The 11324-nt window shown below is 30.4% G+C and overlaps 1 long non-coding RNA gene across 1 annotated transcript; it reads left to right on the top strand.

Moving 5' to 3' along the window:
* Window positions 1-1186: 1186 nt before the first annotated feature.
* LOC126736442 (uncharacterized) lies at window positions 1187-2623 on the top strand. The gene is made up of 2 exons (XR_007660664.1): window positions 1187-2121; window positions 2182-2623. It is a non-coding gene; the product is annotated as an uncharacterized LOC126736442 (long non-coding RNA).
* The last annotated feature ends 8701 nt before the right edge of the window (window positions 2624-11324 follow it).

Genomic DNA, 11324 nt, shown 5'->3' with positions numbered 1-11324 from the left:
CTAGTGCCTGAGTTTAGCCGGCTTGAGAGATCAAGAAATGGAACCAGATACTTTGCACCAAAATTTTATAATTGTCTTCCAACAAACATTAAATCTCTTAGCCTTCCGCAGTTTAAAAAACAAATAAAAATGCATCTTTTGAGGGGTGCATTCTACTCATTTGAGGAGTACTTCTCATCCCAATTTTAATTTTAATCTTATGTCAATATTGTCTTAATAAGAATGTATGTTAAGTGTTTTAGGTTTAGTGCAAATATTGTGATTAGGTGTTATATTTTATCTGCTTTTGGGCAAAACTTGTCAATTTGTATTTTATCTTTTATCTTTATTTGTAAGTAAGTGACTTGACTTGTAATAATGCATTGTATGTATATTATTATTAATAAATACTACTAATACTACTATTCCGTTCAGAAATAAGAAAGGGAGTCGCCCTAGGTGTTCCTAGATGACCTGACCAAAATGCATGGGGAGTATTTAATAGACATGCGCTTTTACGATTAATTTTTGTTTACCTTTTTATCATGTTCTTATAATATTTTTTTTTACTTGGATCATTTGTTTCAAATTCATGATTTGAATGATAGGATTTACTAAACGTGTTTGCTGAATAACAAAATGGACCTACAAAACATACTTCAAACTTTTAAAACTTATTCGGAAACTTTGCTGAAATTGTGATGTATGTACTGTGATTAAGTGCATTGTTTCACATTTCTGACTTGCTTAGGTCTACGCTTTCTTTTTTGAGCAATTAGTGTAACAGCAATAGCATATTAGTCTAGTTCATCATCGCTGCTATCAGATTCAGAAGAAACCGGGTTTTGAAATACTTGCAGACCCGTGGCTAATAAAAATTACCATATTGCTCGCCTCCCATTTTCTTTTGAATGTTTACGAGTATAATGATGTACATACTTGTACTTAACTCTTTAAAACTTGAATTGAAACGAAAATAAGGACAGTCTAGCAAAATTATACATGTCTTAATTTATATTTGCGTTCAGGAATTTCAGGAAATATTTACACTAGACTGATTTCAAGTTACCCGAGGACGTCATACTTTTACTTTACCCGGCTTAAGGTAACTATCGCCATTTCGTTTCTGAACGCACTCCTATAACCTCAATCGATAACTGCTAGAAGCTACAAGCCATAGAGAAAGTAAAATAAAGAAGAGACGTTAGACGCCACTAAAAAGCACCCGATTCCCGGCGGTGATCGTGTATGTTCGAAGAAAAATTCGGTCGTTTGACGTGAATGACAAGAATAACGACACGAATGTTCCCGCGTTTGTTAGTTGTTTACTTACGTAAAAAAGCTCCAACTAATTTGATCAATTATTGCGATTATACTGAATTTGTTTCTTTGTGAAATATTGACCATATTGTTGCTTATAGTGTTTTAAAATAATACCTGAAAAGCTGTATCAATTCCAATTCAGCGATTTTAGCTGTAAAAATGGACGGCCCTACTCAAAACTATCAGAATCAGGACCAAACTATCAACAAAAATTTGTGCCACTTATGCAGTAAAATGTTTTCTTCCATTTCAGCATTGAACAAACATATTAAAGTTATTCATAAGCAGCAGCTCCCAGATAACCCAAAGTCACACATTTCTTGTCCCTTATGCAAAGAGACTAAGTATTCTTGTGAGACTTATTAAAGACTTGAAGCTCATTTACAGGTTAAGTCATGATATCAAAATAGAGTCGTCAACTTTCCATTTTTCCAGCGAAGAAACATTTGAGGAATGGTTAAGAGAGCATAAAATAAGCACAAACTATGCACTTGTTCACACAAGGAAAATTGAAGACAAGATTAAAAAAGTATATTGTTGCAATCGAAGTGATTTTAGAGGTAATTTGTAGCAATTTCAATTGTTCATTATGGTATGTGAGCAAAGGAAGGGAAGCGATTCTGTTTTAGGTGAACTCCTCGGGCAATGTTCTTTCAATAATATTGAAGCTAGCCATAGTCTAGAAATTGAAACATTTGTTAATGAAAAGACAACTAAAAATCAACAAGTAGCAGTACAACGATTGAACAAGCAATCAACAAGAGAAATTGAAAGTGTATCAAACTTTTTAAGATCTTTAAATGATGAAACTTATGATAAGTAAGTTATCTTTTTATAAAATTATATAAAATATATTAACATATACCTGTAAATGTCTAGGTGCATGAGACAACTGACATCAATGATGGAACAGATAAATAAGACAAATACAAGTAAACGAAAAATGGACAAACAAGTTTATTTTCCATCAAAGAAGAAGAAGGAGCAGTAAATAAAAATAATTAAATGTATATTTTTTCTATTTATCAGTATTTTTTTTTATATAATAGTAGGTATATTTTTATAGGTTTAACTATATATGTATGTATATGTGTATTATAATTTTTTATGTAAGTTTTAGGCAAATATTTGAAGTAAATATTTTAAGTTTCTTGCAGTTTCTTCTTATGAGTATTAATCGAAACTGCGAATTGTAAATTAGTATTTTAGCATAAAATAATTAAGTTTCTTTTCAAATCAGTCATATACATGTCTTTGCAGCATTTATAAAATAAAAATTGTTAATATATGATACATTTATATAACAGTATAACTAATTAAATCCGTTGTGTTTTCACTTACCAAAATTACCTCTCTCCCTAGGTATAAAAGTTATTTAAAAAAATAGGTACTTATTTCAAAAAGATTAATAACATTTATATATTTAAGATTAAAATTAAAGTACGATACTACAATATTTTATAAATTATGTTTTCCATTTATTTATTTTTTCTAAATATACAATACCCTATTGTTTAAGTTGGGCTTTTCCTTTTGATATGTCCACATATAGAGAACTTAAAAAAATAATAGTTATTTGTATAACGAAAGGGGGCAAAGTGCATAATTTCCTTAAGTGGGTGAAGTTTGATCCAGCAAAAGCATCCACAGTGGGGAAATGACACTGCTCCTACAGTGCATAATTTTCTACTTTCATTCTTATTAATAAGCACAATTTAATGTAAACATTAATTACATAAAAAATAATAAGCAAGATATAGTCAAATAAAAAAATTCAATTATGCAGGGAAATAAAATTAAAAATTTTCTTATAAGGTAGTAGAAAAATAAATTTTTCAAACCTCAAAAATAAACTATAGTAATTTTAAATAATATCCAAAATACAATAAATCCATGTCCGCCCAAAGAAATTTTTCAAAATATTTATTAAAAAAAAAATAATTCAATTTCCATTCCATTGGATCGTTCAACCAAACTGCATTTTTTTGATACTTATATTAGGGTATTATGTATAAGATTAATAATTCAATTTTCTTGTTTGCATCCTTTATTTATATTTAATTTATTTAAAGAATCAATAATTATTATTACTCCAGAAACGCTTTTTTTTATTTTAATTCAATTATTATTCCATTAATTATTATTTACATTAATTATTCTTATTGCCAGAAACCGTTGCTTCTAGCAGCAAACATTGCTCTTTTGTTGGTTGCCCGCCATTCACATATTTAAATATCCGAATGGGACAGTCGGAGATAAGTTACATCCTGTACATAATATGCCCAGGTACGCCACTGGAAGTATTGTAACTGACTGAAAAAGATGGGTTTAAATGAAACTATTATCAATTTCGTAAATAATCTTTTATACCGATTCTTATCTTGTAAATATTATACCATTGTAAATGACGTAATTTACTGATAAAAATGGGTTTAAATGCAACTATTGTCCATTTCATAAATAATCTTTTATACCGATTCTTATCTTGTAAATGATAATTAACGACATTTAACTTATTAAGAATTCTACCGTGTTTTATCAAACTACATTTTAGCTAACTTAACATTTTTATCGTTAATTATCATATTTAATTTCCGAGTATGTAAAACACCGTATTTTATCTTTTTATGAATCTGCTAAGAACTAATTATTCCCGTAGTTTATCAAGCATTTTTAGTATATAAGATTCATGATTATAACATGTAGTGTCTTAGATTCTCGATAGTCGCCTGCTGTTCTTGATTGTCTCTTTAAGTTATAATAAAACTTCTAAAAATCAAGTATTAGAGTGATTTATTTGGGGCTAAGTCCAAGTTAGTTTCGAACCTTAAATATAATTGGCGCAGTCGGTAGGATAGTCCTGTACAGAAGAAAAAGAAACATAGTGCCGTTTTTCGCGGATAGTGTTCCTACAGACTCTGGTGATTTTTAAATCCTTGACGGGACTTCCTAAATCAATTTTGGTGGTGTGTGGAACTGATATTCCCAATCTCATCAACGGGCCTTAGTGGACAGCAAACCATCAACGGAACGGATATCCCTTGGTTGGTTTTAGACTTTAAGTACATGGTAAGAATTTTTGAATTTATTTTTCTTATATTGTGTGGATTTTATTTCTCTCTGTTAGGAGATCCAATTTATCCTTGTTTTTATTTTCCCAAGAATTTATGCAAAATATATTTTTGTTGATATTTATATTTTTATAAATGTGTTCAGATTTATAAATGTTTCATGATTTAAGAGAAGCTCAGAAATTAAATAATGAATTTCGAGAACAAATAAAAAATCTCGGTAATAATTCTAGTTCTAGTGATACTTCTAATAATTCTTCATCTAAAGAATCTCCGTTAGATTATCAAAATACATATTTTGAATTTCCATCTCCCAATTTAGACAACATTTCAGATCAGCTTGCTAATATACATTTGAAAAACAACATGAGTGAGAATTACCAGCAAATAAGATTATTTTTAGACATAATTCCTAACTATAGTGGTGATCCTTGCGAACTTCATAACTTTTTAGCTGCTTTTGATGAAACTTTAATTACTTTTGCAACAGAAAGCGAAACAGTAAAAAAATTAATTTTTAGAGGAATAATAGGCAAATTAAAAGGCAAAGCTCTAACTTTAATTAGTAGTCGCTTAGAATCAGATACTTGGAATAAGGTGAAAGAAGTTTTAAGGTTATCCTTTAGTGATCAAAGATCGTTTACTTGTTTGTTGCATGAATTGCATAACTTAAAACCTTATTCTAAGGAAAATCCTTATAACTTTGGCGTACGTTGTCAATACACTCGTAGTCTTATTTTTTCTAGTATAAATGATGATGCAACATTGTCAAATGATGCAAAAGTTGCACAAATAAGTAATATTGAAAAACTAATTTTAATAACATATTTAAAATACTTACCACTTAACATACAAACGGCAGTTAGGTTAAAAAATCCTTTAAACCTTGAAACAGCCATGCGACATGTTATAGAACAAGAAAATTTTATTTCATTTGTCAGTAATACCGAAAGACGACAAACACAAAATACATTACCTCCACCTAAATATAAAACTCCATCCCAAAACTTTTATCAAACATACCCTCAAACATCAAGATTTCCAAACCCCAATTTTGGATATGACCTACAAAATTTTCAGAATTTTCCGAGTCAACCTATTAATATAAACCCAAGACCAATACCCAATCAAAGATTTTTCACTAACCAACAAGTTTTTGAAAAGCCAAAACCCCAAACAAATGTTTGGAAACCCACGAATAAAGTTATAACTGAAAAACCAACCCCAATGTCTGGTATTTCTACAATAGCTACGAAACCACAATGGCAGCAGAATAAGCCTGTTACTTATCAACAACCAAGATCCAACAATTATTTTGTTCCTCAATCCAGACCAACATTCCGTTTTGAAGAACTTCATAATTCTGAATTACCTTCTGAATTAGACACTGACCAGAATCCAATTGAAGATATAAATATCCTCCTTCAAGAAAATCCAGTAGAACAACATGATGACTACTTAATCCCAGATCTTAATGATTTACCCAATTCCGATCAAGAACCTGTAGATGATGAAAATTTTCCAGAACAAGCCTCTGTAACGAATTTTATTTGACCAATGATTTAGACAATCGTAAATTACCTTATATAAAAATTCTAGGTTATGGAAAACCAATTAAATTACTTATTGACTCTGGAAGTCATATATCGCTTCTCAATTCTCATCTAGCAAAAACTTTTTTTTCTGAGTTCATTGTTATCAAACCTAACATTATTAAAACAGCTTGTGGCCAACAAGAATCTAAATATGAAGCTCATATTCCAGCTTTCAAGGAATTTGATTCATGCCAAAAGATAATATTTACCCTTTTTGACTTCCATTCATTTTTCGATGGTTTAATCAGTTTTCGTGATCTACGAAATATGGGTTTCAACTGGAATTTACAACAAAACATTTTATTTAAAGACAAAATTACTTTACCAGTACATCAGTGTACTCCTAGTGATTATAACTGTTTTAATATAACCCTAAATGAAAATGAAATTTTAAAAATTAAACTTCCAACTAATGCCACTTTAGATGGAACATATTACATACCTTATAATAAATTAAACTCACATTGCTTTATACCAGAAGGAGTTACATATGTTAAAAATGGTCATGCTATGGTTGAAATACATAATGTAAATATAGATGACACATACGTAAGTCTCAATAAACCGATAGAAGTATTTCCCATAGATAATTGGGACCTTTATCAAACAGAAATAGAAAAAAACTATTTTTGTCCAAATGAAACCGAAATAGGATCCCTATTAAGACTTGAACATTTAAATGAAGAAGAGAAACATAAAGTTGTTACATTGTGTACAAAATTCAAGTCAATATTTCAAAATCCCAATGAACCCTTGTCATCCACTACTCAAACGTGTCATAAAATCATTACTACCGATGAAGAACCTCTATATACCAAATCATACAGACTTCCCCAAGTTCACAAAGAAGAAGTAAATCAACAGATAGGAAAAATGTTAGAGAATGGAATAATCCGAAACAGTACTAGTCCCTGGTCAAGTCCTATCTGGATTGTACCAAAAAAACTAGATGCTAGTGGGACACCTAAATGAAGGTTAGTAATTGATTACCGGAAACTTAATGCTAAAACAGTTCAAGATCGATTTCCTATTCCAAACATTGACGAATTACTAGACAAATTAGGCAAGTGTCAATACTTTTCAACCTTGGAGCTGGCAAGTAGTTTTCATCAAATAAAGATCCACCAAGATAGCATAGAAAAGACAGCATTCTCAACTGAACAAGGACATTATGAGATTCTAAGGATGCCCTTCGGATTAAAGAATGCTCCCGCAACTTTTCAGAGAATGATTAACGAAATCCTTAAACAATACATTAATAGAACTTGCTTGGTATATATGGATGATATTATAATATTTTCAACTACTCTTGACGGACATATTAAAAACCTAAAAGAAATCTTCAAAAAACTACAAGAATATAATCTGAAGGTACAACTTGACAAATGCGAATTTTTAAAAAAGGAAACTGAATTTTTAGGACATATAATCACCCCTGAAGAAATCAAACCTAACCCAAAAAAAATTGATGCTATTTTAAAAATACCGTTGCCAAAAACTCATAAGGAAGTGAAAAGTTTTCTAGGAATGGTAGGTTTTTATAGGAAATTTATTAATAATTTGTCAAAAATAACAAAACCAATGACCCTATGTTTGAAGAAAGGAAAGAAAGTTGAACACACTCGGGACTTTATTCAAGCATTTGAGACATGTAAAGCAATCCTTTGCAATGAACCAGTTTTAATACATCCCGATTTTTCAAAAGTATTTAAATTAACAACTGATGCTAGCAAATATGCCATTGGAGGCGTGCTTAGTCAAAATGGAAAACCTGTATGTTACGCCAGTAGAACTCTTAATCCCAATGAAATCAATTACTCAGTAACCGAGAAAGAATTATTAGCTATAATATGGTCAGTAAAATATTTTCGTCCGTACCTCTTTGGAAGGCATTTTCAGATAAGAACTGACCATAGACCTTTGAAATGGTTAGAAAGCCTTAAAGAACCTAATTCGAAACTTGTAAGATGGAGGCTATTACTATCCGAATATGACTATGAAATTGATTACATAAAAGGAAAAGATAATAGTGTAGCAGATAGTTTATACAGAAATACAGCAGAACCCATAAATTCAAATTATACTAATCCAATAGCAAATCCAAACTCTTTATACAACGAACCTGGTGATATTGACATATCAATACAAGACTTTTTTGAAAATAATGTGACTACTGTACATTCAGCTGATGAGCCACCTTTACTATCTTACCCTTATTGTGACAAACCTCTTAATTATCACAAACAACAAATGATAATTAAAATGTCAGAAAGTTCAACTGTACCAAGATTCATAAAAGAAAAAGTATTTGAAAATTTCAGATACTTTGTTCACATTAGGAAACGTTTTCTAGAAGAAGACTTAGAAGAATTTATTGCTTACTTAAAAAATGACGTCACATATTATATGCATTTTCCAAATAAAGAAGACGAGAGATATTTCCTCAAAAACATTCAAGCAAAAATAGGCAGAATTACTTCTAAGCTCATGATATGTTCCTCAAAAATAACTGATGTTGTCCTGGGATCAGAACAACAAGACAAAATAAACTATCATCATATCTATAAAACAGGGCATCGCGGGATTACAACTACTATAGACTCTTTGAAAAGAAATTATTACTGGCCAACATTAGTCAAAGATGTAACTAATTATATTAACAATTGTAATATCTGCCAAAAGTCCAAATATGAAAGAAATCCGAATCAATTTATATTTCAACCAGTACCAATAGGTTCCAAACCTTTTGAAAGAATCCATATAGATACTCTGTCTATTTCTAAAGAAAAATTTTTAACTGTAATTGACTCTTTTTCCAAATTTGCACAAGTGTACAACATCCCTGGAGTAAATGCAGTTAATGTTCTAGATGGGCTGTTAACATTTATATCTCATTACGGACTACCAGAAACTATAGTTTGTGATAACGGTATAGAATTTAATAACAACAACTTTACTGATTTCTGTAAATTGCATAAAATTAAACTTCATTACACTACTCCTAAAAACCCCAATTCAAATAGTTACATTGAACGATTTCATAGCACTTTATTAGAACAAATAAGAATCAAAACTCAACAAAACCCAAAAGAATCTCTCAACAATCTCATAAAATATTCTTTAATTCATTATAATAATACCATACACTCTGCTACTGAATACACACCCTTTGAAATCGTATCAGGGCATTTCACTGCAAAAGATCCTTTCGATGTGGAAGAAAAAAATATAGTTTCAAAATATGTTCAAACCCATAAAGACAACCTTAAAGACAGGTATAAAGAAATCAATGAAAAGATACAAGAAAAGAAAAATAAAAAATTAGAAAAAATAAATTCTAAACGTGTAGAACCCATAAACATTTCTGTAGATGATAATATTTATCACAAAGAATTACCCCGTGATAAATTAGCCCCAAGATATGTAAGAATTGACCCTATAGCACAAACTACTAATAAAGTAAAGACAAATACTTCCAAATATTCAAAACACAATATTAAGAGGCGCAAGAAATAATAATTATTTTTCTTTATTTGTTTCAGATGAGAATACTTCTCATTCTCTCTCCTTTATTCTTAATCCTAATCACTAATGGTTCAATTTAAGAATTATCTAATCCAATTTTACCACTTAGTTTACAACCTAGTAGAATAATACTTAGCAAACATACATATGTAAGTTATTTGAATTTTTCGGAATTATTAGAAATTCGAGACAATCTAGCCTATCATCTTGGTTTCATTACAAGAAAGAATAATATGGGCAATCACACTATTAATTTGATAAAACAAGCTGAAACATTACTGCTTTATGTAAATAATACTTTACAAATACTTTATCCAAAATTAAGATCCAAACGTGGATTACTTAACTTGGGAGGAAGAATTTCGAAATGGTTATTTGGCACACTAGATGCTGATGATGGCGAACGAATAAACTCTATTCTTGAACATCTTAATAAAAATAATAATATATTGCAAGATTCCATAAATGAAGAAATAACAATGGCAAAAGATATAATGATTAAAACTAATCATTCTCTTTCTCAAATTAAGTCAAACTTGAAAATTATTGGCGACATAATTAATAGCTTCTCAGTCGAGCTTAACGATATTAATACCTTAGATTTGCTTATTAATTCATTGTTGACCTTTTATATTCAGTTAAATCAAATAACGAATGCAATAACATTTGCTAACCTTAATAAAGTTCATCCTACTTTCTTAACGTTACAAAACCTAAACTATTTAATCCTACAAACAAAGTCGATCTATTCTACTAATCAAGTTGCTCAATTTAAGAATCATTATAGCTACTATTCATTTTTAGGAATTCAGTTAGTATTTAAAAATGATAAAATAATATTTTTAATACACTTTCCTATTTTAATGGATAACTCTTTTAAAACATATTTTGTTTATCCAATCCCTATTGATAATAAAATTATTATACCACCTAAACCTTACCTTGTCCTAAACGAGAGAAATGAATTTTACCAATATCAAGAAACGCCATGTGAAGAAGTCGAAAACACCTTCTACTGTAAAAACAAACTACGAGCTGATGAAGATTGTATTGTTGATATTATACAAAGAAACCAACCTCAGAACTGTACAACTGTCTCGATCCACTTGAAGAAAGCCATAGCCAATCAAGTGACTCCACATTCAGTACTTCTAACCACCCCTACAAAGATCCTTGTGATAGAAGATTGCTCCATTGAAGAACGTCACGAGTTAAACCCTGGAAGTTATTTGATTACTATTCCTACCAAATGTCACGTTATCATCAACAATGAAAAGTTTGTTGCTGGAACTGAAGAAATATCACCAGCCCTAGTAATTCGACTATCCAAATTAGATCTTTCTCTTCTGCCAGAGCATTACGAAACATTGAAACTAACGAATCTGGACTTGGAAGAAATCAATCACCTAACTGCTAAAATCAAATCACAGCATGAGGTGAAACTTATGGACTCGATTGTTCGAACACCGCCCCTTTGGGTCCACATTGTGATATATCTTGTGGTCTCAGTCCTCATTCTTTTGGTAGTAACATGGTACTATCGAACATGCTACCCATATCCAATTTGGTTTATCCGCCGACAGAGAAAAAACCAAGAAGATGCCGAACTTGATGATCAGCCGAGGTCACCTTAGCCAACCATTCCAACCCTAAGGTTCCATCTCAGTTGGGAGGAGTTACATCCTGTACATAATATGCCCAGGTACGCCACTGGAAGTAATGTAACTGACTGAAAAAGATGGGTTTAAATGAAACTATTATCAATTTCGTAAATAATCTTTTATACCGATTCTTATCTTGTAAATATTATACCATTGTAAACGACGTAATT

The sequence above is a fragment of the Anthonomus grandis genome, chromosome 5 (assembly GCF_022605725.1).
Source record: "Anthonomus grandis grandis chromosome 5, icAntGran1.3, whole genome shotgun sequence".
Lineage (NCBI taxonomy): Eukaryota > Metazoa > Arthropoda > Insecta > Coleoptera > Curculionidae > Anthonomus > Anthonomus grandis.
Note: the sequence above shows the minus strand (reverse complement) of the source record. Positions and strands in the feature narration are given on the sequence as shown.